The 8,780-nt window shown below is 38.1% G+C and overlaps 1 long non-coding RNA gene across 1 annotated transcript in view; it reads left to right on the top strand.

Annotated features, from left to right (window-relative positions):
• The first annotated feature begins 56 nt into the window (after positions 1-56).
• The window catches only part of LOC109298478, an 82,985-nt gene continuing 74,261 nt past the window's right edge, over positions 57-8,780 (top strand). The window contains exon 1 of the long non-coding RNA XR_002097619.1: positions 57-801. This is a non-coding gene — a long non-coding RNA (uncharacterized LOC109298478). The remainder of the gene's footprint in view (positions 802-8,780) is intronic.

Here is an 8,780-nt window from a genome sequence, read left to right as displayed (position 1 = left end):
CCCCCCCCCCCCGTATATTTATACTAAGGATAAGGCTGTTCATTTAATTGAATTGTTTGCACTGTAGTTAAAGACAGAAAAATAAACAGAGGAAGAACACATACTGTCTTACTTTGCCAGAGCCTGGCTGATCCACCAGATTTTCACTCTCTAAGACAGATTTTGCTGTATTTGTGCTTTTTTCATCTCCCCCTGAGGAGTATTAACTCAAAGCAATCACAAGACACCCATCTCTGCCTGCTGCTTCCTGAGCTGCTAGTTATATCTTCTTCCTGCCTTACTGCTTCTCTACCCATTTTAATCTTTTTTTAACCTAGAGGCTGCCTTCTGCTCCTAAAATGATAACCATTTCATCTGGAAGAGTCTAAACATGTAAAAGCATTTTCATTTCTGTTGAGTTTACTTTCATTTACTCTCTCCTTTCTATTGAAATCAAGCAGCATAGAGTACTGTATAGAGAGCAAAGCCTGCATTCCATCCAGTTTGAAGTGTTCTTAAAATACAGTACTGAAAAAGGAAGAGACACACTTCAAGGAAATGCCGAGCTGCTCATGACACCAAAGACGATGCACATTTATGGACTTGGTTTTCTGAGCCATTTCCAGAAACCTGAATGGATTACAATGCGATTTTAACAAGGCTGCTGGCATCCATCGACAGCTTTCACCTACAGGGGCAGTTAAGAGATGGAAGAATGTAATTATTTTCATGTAAGCTAAATTCCAGTTGCTGATTGCCATGAGAGGGAATGCCCTGAAAACTCTGATGGTTTAAACTTCTTAATCACCTGCCATCAAACAGGTAAATCTTACAATCTCTTTTTTTTTTTTGTAAAATTGTGGGGCAGAAGTGGTGGGAAGGTGTGTATGATACAGAGGCAAATAGTTTATTAATTGACTGTTAAATATGCAGCACTACTTTACATGCTATCTTTTGTTGATCAGGATACAAGTCCACTACCTGTAGGTTGTAAAATCTCTTTTGATATATTTTTACTGTCCACATTCAAAGCTATGAAAGAAAACCTTACCATACAAAGCTGCTACCGACTTGAAGATTTTTTTTCAATTATTACAATACTACTTATTCTTTAAGTAGCCTTACCTGATAAGGAACTGGTGCCTAAGTCACTCTCCTTCCTCACCTATCTAGATTGGACATAATTAGGTATTTACCACCCAATTTGTTCTTCTTATTACAACAACATTAATACATTTGATAGAGCTAATTATTGGGGTAGAGGCATCTTTCTCTTAAGCCTTTCTTCAGATGCCTTTGATTAGCTTTTCTGAGTAAACATGTTTCTCTGAACTGAAATTTCTTGTCGCTTTACAATTCAGAGAAGTTTTACATCTTGTATCTTGGCAGAATTACAGTGGCAAGCAGGAGGTTGCTAGCCCTCAAGTAGATTGGAACCAAAAATTCCTTTTTTTACTTTATCCTCAAACGATGAGTTTTTCTCTTAAAATATTATCATTAATATTGTTCTAACACTGAGCCAAACCATTGAAAGAAGAAAAAATATGGCTATTATCTTTTGTTAAAACTCTTATTATAAATCAAGTGTGGCAAGGTCTCTCTCTGTTAATATGGCTTCTTTGTCATCTGAGAACATTTGTTATCTTTTAAAAGAATGATTATTATTACTTCCTTGTTTCACAGGAATGATTAATGGACAAGACAATGCCGGGTTGCAATATTAATATTTTTCGGGTTTTTTTAAAGGCAGTAAGTATGCTTGTTTACAGAAAATAATTAATTTAAACTGTGTTTTCCAATTTGGCTATGATTACTGCAACCAAGCATACTGACAGGGAACAATTAGAAATAAACATCTATGAATAGTTAGATGTGTAATTAACAGAGGGCAGGGCTATAATCACTTTCTCCTCCATATAATAATTTAGCAGAAGAGCATGAGAAACACCTCTCATAGCAGATCAGTTAAGGAAAGAAACTGAGACTTTAGAATAGAAAGGATTTAAGATGCACATGCATCTTAATTAAACAGTGGGACACTAAAGAAATTGGACTAAACAGGAAAGGAGATGATACTGAGAAAATTCAATTCTGTGTGAGAGTTAGGGTTTTTAAAGTTTTCTGACCTTTTCGAACAGAAAGGAAATCTTTAAGTGTCATGGGAGTACTTGTTTTGTTTTCCTTGTTGCCTCTGAAGGATCACTGTACATGCCTGTGCATTATTCATTTGTAAATTTTTACAAATATTTATCAGTGGACTGACTATTTGCATGCTCTCAAAAGAGACTGGCAAAGAACTATAAGTAAAATAATTTTTTTGCAGTAAGGTCCCTTCCAACCCTATGATTCTGTGGCTAAGTCGTCATCTCTGGAGAAACTTAAAGACAGGACAGTTTCTTTTGAACGCCTTTCAGGAAAAGTAAGCTTAAAGTTGCCTCCACTGTTGGCATGAAACAAATCTGCAGATATTAACCGATTTGCTTGATGAGCCTTGTATGTATAAAAAAAGAAATAACAGTGCTATGTTTTTAAAGTCTTAACTTGATGAAAAAAATAATTTTGGAAATGTTAATAGCAACCATGAGAATAGACCATCAAAAACAGGGTAACATGGAATTGTTCAACCTACTTTATTCTCTAGAATAATTTCCTGTTTGTGTGCACACTCTTGCATTCAAAGTAGTTAATAATCTTTTGGACTACTCTGAATGACATTTGCAGGACTGAATATTGTGTTTAAAGTATCAACAGGACTTGCATTGGAGTCTAGTTTATCTATGAAAACTTCTATTTTACATGTGAGCTATGTGAAAAAAAACTTTCTTTTATGTCTCCTAAAACTTGGGTGTTTATCCCAGAGGAGGAAATCTCCAACTCCCTTCCCACCCCCAGACACACACCCCTTTTTTAAAACTATTATTCGTAAATAAAGCTGTTAATTATCAGTAACACCATTTAACACATATTAGAGTTGTTAACAGAATTGTAACAGGAGTAATTTAGGCTATGCCTGTTCAATTCTTCTTCAGCATACTACAGTGTTTTTGCCCAATGGATATGCTGCCAGTTCAAAAAATGTGCATATTTATTCTTCAGCAATAACTGTTGCTTTGCTTAACTTACTTGAGAGCTGTTCTTTACCTAGTGTGAACATGCTTCTCTATTAAAGGATTTCAGGCAGATGATCACCCTTGGGATTCAGTCAATTCATGCATTACATGTCCTGTCTTATTACACGGCTGTACAGCAAGATTACTGCTTTTCTGATGAGCTTCAGATACAAAAAGAGAGTGTGCAAATACATCACTGACTCTCTTAGGCCACTCAGAAAATGGTACCCAAATCTCCCAGGATGTTTTAACATACAATTTCCATCATGTTATTTAAGTAATTTTATATGCATTAGCCTGATATTCATTTGGTGTAATAAGCCTACTACACTGGTATGGAAAAGAATATGGCCAATTATAAAACCAGGGCTCAATCCTGATACCATAGAAATCAGTTGAAGCTTTGCCATTGATTGTGCTGGGAGTAGAATCAAAACCCTCAATATGATGCATAATGTTGATTCAGTATTGATAAGGAAAGGGGAAAAAAATCTTTTTTATTCTATAAAAATTGCATTTTAGCACAAGCCGTCATGTTTTTAATTTACTGGAATTGGCCTGTGTCTGTATTTCATTTATACACAGGAGGTGAGTTTGAAGCAAGGAACTTCTCAGAGAAATAATGTTTAGTATATGCATTGCTGTATGAAAATCTGGAGTAACTTCATGGAAACAATGGGATATGAAGGATTTAAGTGCATGTTATCAGAGCAGAATGTATCCTAATAGTTAAAGTTACACTGGCATAAATCAGGAGCAAGTCTGCTGAAGTCAGTGAAGATACACGTGTTAAATCAGCGCAAGTGAGATTAGAATCAGATCCATTAAAACTTTAGATGAAAGCAAGCCCATCAGATAAATAATTTAAATCTGGAGCCTTATTTTTCATTATCCAAGGTGCTTTTTGAATTCCACTATAGTAACACTTATTTTAAACAAACAAAATCCTGGATCTAATAGTAGGCAGGGAATATCAATTCTTAATTGTTTGCATATTACGGGCCTGATTTTCTTCTGATTTTTATCAGTTTAACCCTGGTTTAGCTCCACTGATTTCAGTGGCATTACATCTGAGTTGCTCTTCTATAAATAAGAGAAGAGTCTAAGCTGTTACCTTACTGAATATAGAAACAGATAATATTATTACAATAATAATTTGCGAAATTATTTTCCCTGTTATTTGCGTTGTAAGAATCCTTCAGAGCTTTCTGAGAAATTTATTGGTGGGATTTTTCTGAACATATGTACAAAACAAAGAACATTAATTTTTAGACTGAAGTGAAAAATATACCACAGATAGGATTATACAAATATATTTCCACAATGTGTATTGGAGATTTTTAAAAAAGCAAATATCTTTGTAGTTTTGATGTAGCCAAATTTTTTGACTAGTTGCTGAATGTGATTTGGAAATGTGGTCATTAAACCTGAAGTTCCTGTGCATGTCTTATGCAGTATTTAAACTAAAAAGCCAAGAAATCAATTAGGCTGTTTTACTGCAATTGACTGAATAGTAATTGAGATGCAAGGTACCAGAAGGGCAAAACTAGAAACAAATCTAGAAACTTCTTATGATTCATAGATTGCTTATATTCACATTCTCTTAGTTAAAATTCAATATGTATTTAAATTATGCATATAATCTAACAAAAAATTATTTCCAGAATCCTTCCACACCTTAGCAAATATGCTAGAATACTCTACCTTCTAACACATGATGCTGTCTTTAAAAAGGCAATTCAGAGAGAGAGAAATAGCAGCTATTTGGGAAGACTAAAATTTACAGGTAGAGAAGTGATGATCCCTTTAAGGTACTGAAATGTGGCAACGTTTGGAATAAGGGTTGATTTCTGGTAGTCAAGATTTCCTCAAGGAATTGCTGCTAAACTCAAGCAAAATCTGGCGGGGGGTTGGATGGAATTAGTGCTGCTTATTTTTTTTTTCCTGTCATGGGATTCAAAGCAGACATAGGTAGTGTTCATGTGCTGCTTTGGAGAAAGCTGTAGGAAGATCACACACCTCGCTGTCTGGGCATCCAACTAGTAGCGAGTACTGTTGGGAGTACTGACACAGTTAGAAGTGATGGTACGTGTGGTATCTTCACACACCCACTTTGATGCCATAACAACCCTCTAGGTGCACTGCTTTCAGCTTCTTTTTCTGCCCTTGTAATTACTCACTTCTTGTTTTTCTTTAAATAATATTCCACCCCCCTTATGGGGTTTCATTTATTCAGTCTCCTAAAGCACATCAAACTTCCTTCACTCCTCAAGTTCAGTCTGTGTTCCCCTTGATTGAGGGATGCCGCAGCTTTCCCACTTGGTCAGTGTGACATTGGGTAGATCTCCCCTCCTTTGGTGTTTCCCCATGAGTGGGAAGATGTGTTTCCCTGGGGGCAAATAGCATGGCATATATTTGTGCTACTGCTAGCTGTCTGTGGGCATGCCCTTGCACACACACTCTGGTGCATGGCAAATTGCCCTGTGTGAGGCAGGGGAGGTTGCAGTGGTGGCAATCGAGGTGCACAGAGCCTGGCCAGCAGCTGGAGAGTGGCTCTGGCCAGCCAGGCTCCAGTTTTGGGCAGCACACCCTGCAGCCACATGCTCTGCCCTGCTTTTTTTGCTGCAGTTTTTTTTTTATACCAGGAACTCCTGGTGTCAAAAAATTCCCACTTTATTGCAAATTAGCAACGCAGCAAATGCACGCACATGCAGCACGTGCAGTTTGTAGCACTGCAGATGGGTTTGTGGTGCCACAAACTGCATGTGCATGCTCATGGGGATGCACCCCTTGAGGCAGGAGTCCTACAGACTTCCCTTTTGGGTCTGCACTGGTAATTTATCCCTCTACCCCGTGGCAGCCTTTTTCTGAAGTCTGCACTGCTAACTCAGGCCAGCTGCAGTCCTCACTTAGCTTCCCCAAGCTAGGCCCCTTTCCACATTCCCTTCTCTGGGCTATGAAAAGCTGCCAAACAGACAAAGCCTCCTCTCTCCCCCTTTGCCTCTCTGAAGACTTCTCTCTTATCTCAGTGTCTGATCTGGTTTAGCTATGTGACCTACTGGTCATGTGACCTAAATAATTTTCCCATGCAGGGAGTTGGGTAGCAAAAGTCACAGTTGGGGTAATTATGCCTTAAAGGGCCAGTGACAAGTGGTAATGTTGATATTGAAGGGATGGTACATACAGGCAGGGTAGGATAGACTGAAAAAAAAGTGGAAGAGGAAATAGAACTCATATACTACCAGGCTTTTGAATGCATCATAATAAATACTAATACAGGATGAAATACAAGCACTATATAGCACTGTCCTAAAAATGTAAGTAAGATAAGTTCCTGTGTTGGGCTTTACACAGCGTGAATCTTAAACCTAATGGTGTGCCTTTTCTAAAGAATATGCAGATGCTAACATCTCAGAACCTACCTTTTCCATTTCATACAGTAGGTCAGTCAGTAATCTGAAGCTTCCCTCTTTATGTGCACCCAGCACTTTGTTCTTGATTTGAAATAGTCAGATTTAGTCTTTTCTGTCCTTGTTTCATCTTTCTGCTGCCCTTCCATGGTACTTTTGACGAAATTCTCTCCTGTGCAGGGAGCTTGAACCTTATTTCCTTTGCAAAGAAATGGATACCCACTAGAAATAAAATGCAATGAAAAGTATATGAAAATACAAAAACACATTGTGATACTTCTTAAAGAAATCAGTTCGCAATACAACCAGATGCATATCTAAATGTAACAGGGTAAGAAATGTGCATGACAGAAGGAAACTAGAACAGCAATTCTGAACTATTCTGTTGAACAGAACTATTATGTGTTCTGTATATACCGAATTCCCTTCAAACTGAGAAACTTATGTGTAAGAATTAGGAAAACCTTCCCAATGCTACATGTCCCCCTAGTTTAAACCATCAAGAATATCCCAGGCTCCAGGGCAGCATCTCCCTTTTATAGTTCTATAATTTTCAACTTGACAATGTACAGTTTACTTGGTGTGAAGTTTTGAGACCATAGTGCGACTCCCCTCTGCCCTATGCAACTTGGTAAGTCACCAGACAAATACTGAGTAGAAATTAGTTTCTTTTCTTCTCATTGACCCACATCCTCACATCTTCTCTTTCTCCATCTCCAGGTGAGAAAAATTATCTTAGTCCTATGACAGACAGGACATGTGGCTAAATCTGTCTCCATCCTTTTCCCGATTTATTCAAATAACAAACAGACAACACTAAGCAGAAACGGCACACAAGCATCTTCCTCCTGGAAATGACCCTAAACTTTATCCTTGGTTCTCCCACTATTTTAATCAGTGAAATACTTTGCAGGAGAGAGCTCATCTCACAAAATCATTCCCTCTGTCCATGTATAAATATGTGCAAGCACACCCACACACAACTACTTTTCTCACTACATTTTCTGTATGTTCTTCTTACCTTGTACACTACCAGAAAGAGATCCTTGGACAGGAGCTGGAGACTCACTAGCACTGTTTTAATTTAATTAATTCAGGTATGTATATGAAGGGGTAAAGGAAGCAAATTAGGAGTTCCAAGGCAGTGCTGACAAGCTAAATAAACTGTTTTTGTCATTCTCTGCCTCCAAAGGCCTACACTGGACCTATTCTTATCTAGTAAATGTACAGTATTATCAGAGGCTGAGGAGTGAAAAAGAGGTGCTGGCTGAAGATTGGAAATCTTGGGACTTGTTTGCCTTATCGAGGAGAGGAATATCAGGGGTATGATAAAGAATGCAAACTAATGAATGGCAGAGAGAATGGAGCTGGAATTCCTTTTCACAAGGGATTCATGGCTTTTCACAAGACAAGACTCCTGGAATAGGCAGTGGAATCAAAAGATTGCACAAAACTGATAGGAGAAATACTTTTACACATAGTGGGGTTGTTGGTTGTTCTTTACACACAGTGCACACTTAGGAGAACTCACTGCAAGCCAACACCAAGACAAACCACTGTCTATTAAAAAAAGAAAATAGGATTATTTATTTGGTTAAAATTAATATCACAACTATCCAGAACTATAACCAGAGATACTGTATTAAAATTTAATAAGCATTTTGGAAGTGATGTAAAGCCTCATGCTGCAGGGCCTGTGCTTAGTGAGATCAGGAAGAAACTTCACCTGGGGAAGATTAACTGCAGGGATTCTTGTACCATCCTCTGACATGTCTTCCATCACCCATTCGTTGTAACAGGATACTAGACTACACAGACTACTTGACTAACCAGTGTGACAATTCCCATAGTTCTATGTATATGGCCGTGGAAAAAACTCCCCATCAGTGACTGTGATGAAATATGCTACCAAACAGAGACAAGAGCTAAGACACTGGAAGAAACACAGGCATGATGCTTATTTTCAAGTTGACTAATGAAGATGCTGAAGTTACACATACAAACAACAGGCATATTGGATGAAACAAACTCAATGACATTCTATGGCCTGTTTTGCCCACGAGGTCAGGAAGATCATCTAATGGTCCCTCTGAGCTTAAAAGCTATTAATATACACAAGGCCTCTCATTCCATGAAAATATTTGACCCAAATTGAGGAAAGTCTGTTAGGGTAACGTATCAAGGCACAGCATAGTAGAGGCCTACCTCCTTAGCTAGTTTGTTGGCACAAACCTGACTCTTCATACCACAACCCTGTCTCCACCTCCCCCTCCTCCCCCTC

The sequence above is a fragment of the Gavialis gangeticus genome, unplaced genomic scaffold (genome assembly GCF_001723915.1).
Source record: "Gavialis gangeticus isolate Ggan-Ray unplaced genomic scaffold, GavGan_comp1, whole genome shotgun sequence".
NCBI classification, from domain to species: Eukaryota; Metazoa; Chordata; order Crocodylia; family Gavialidae; genus Gavialis; species Gavialis gangeticus.
This window is presented reverse-complemented; position numbering and strand designations above follow the sequence as displayed.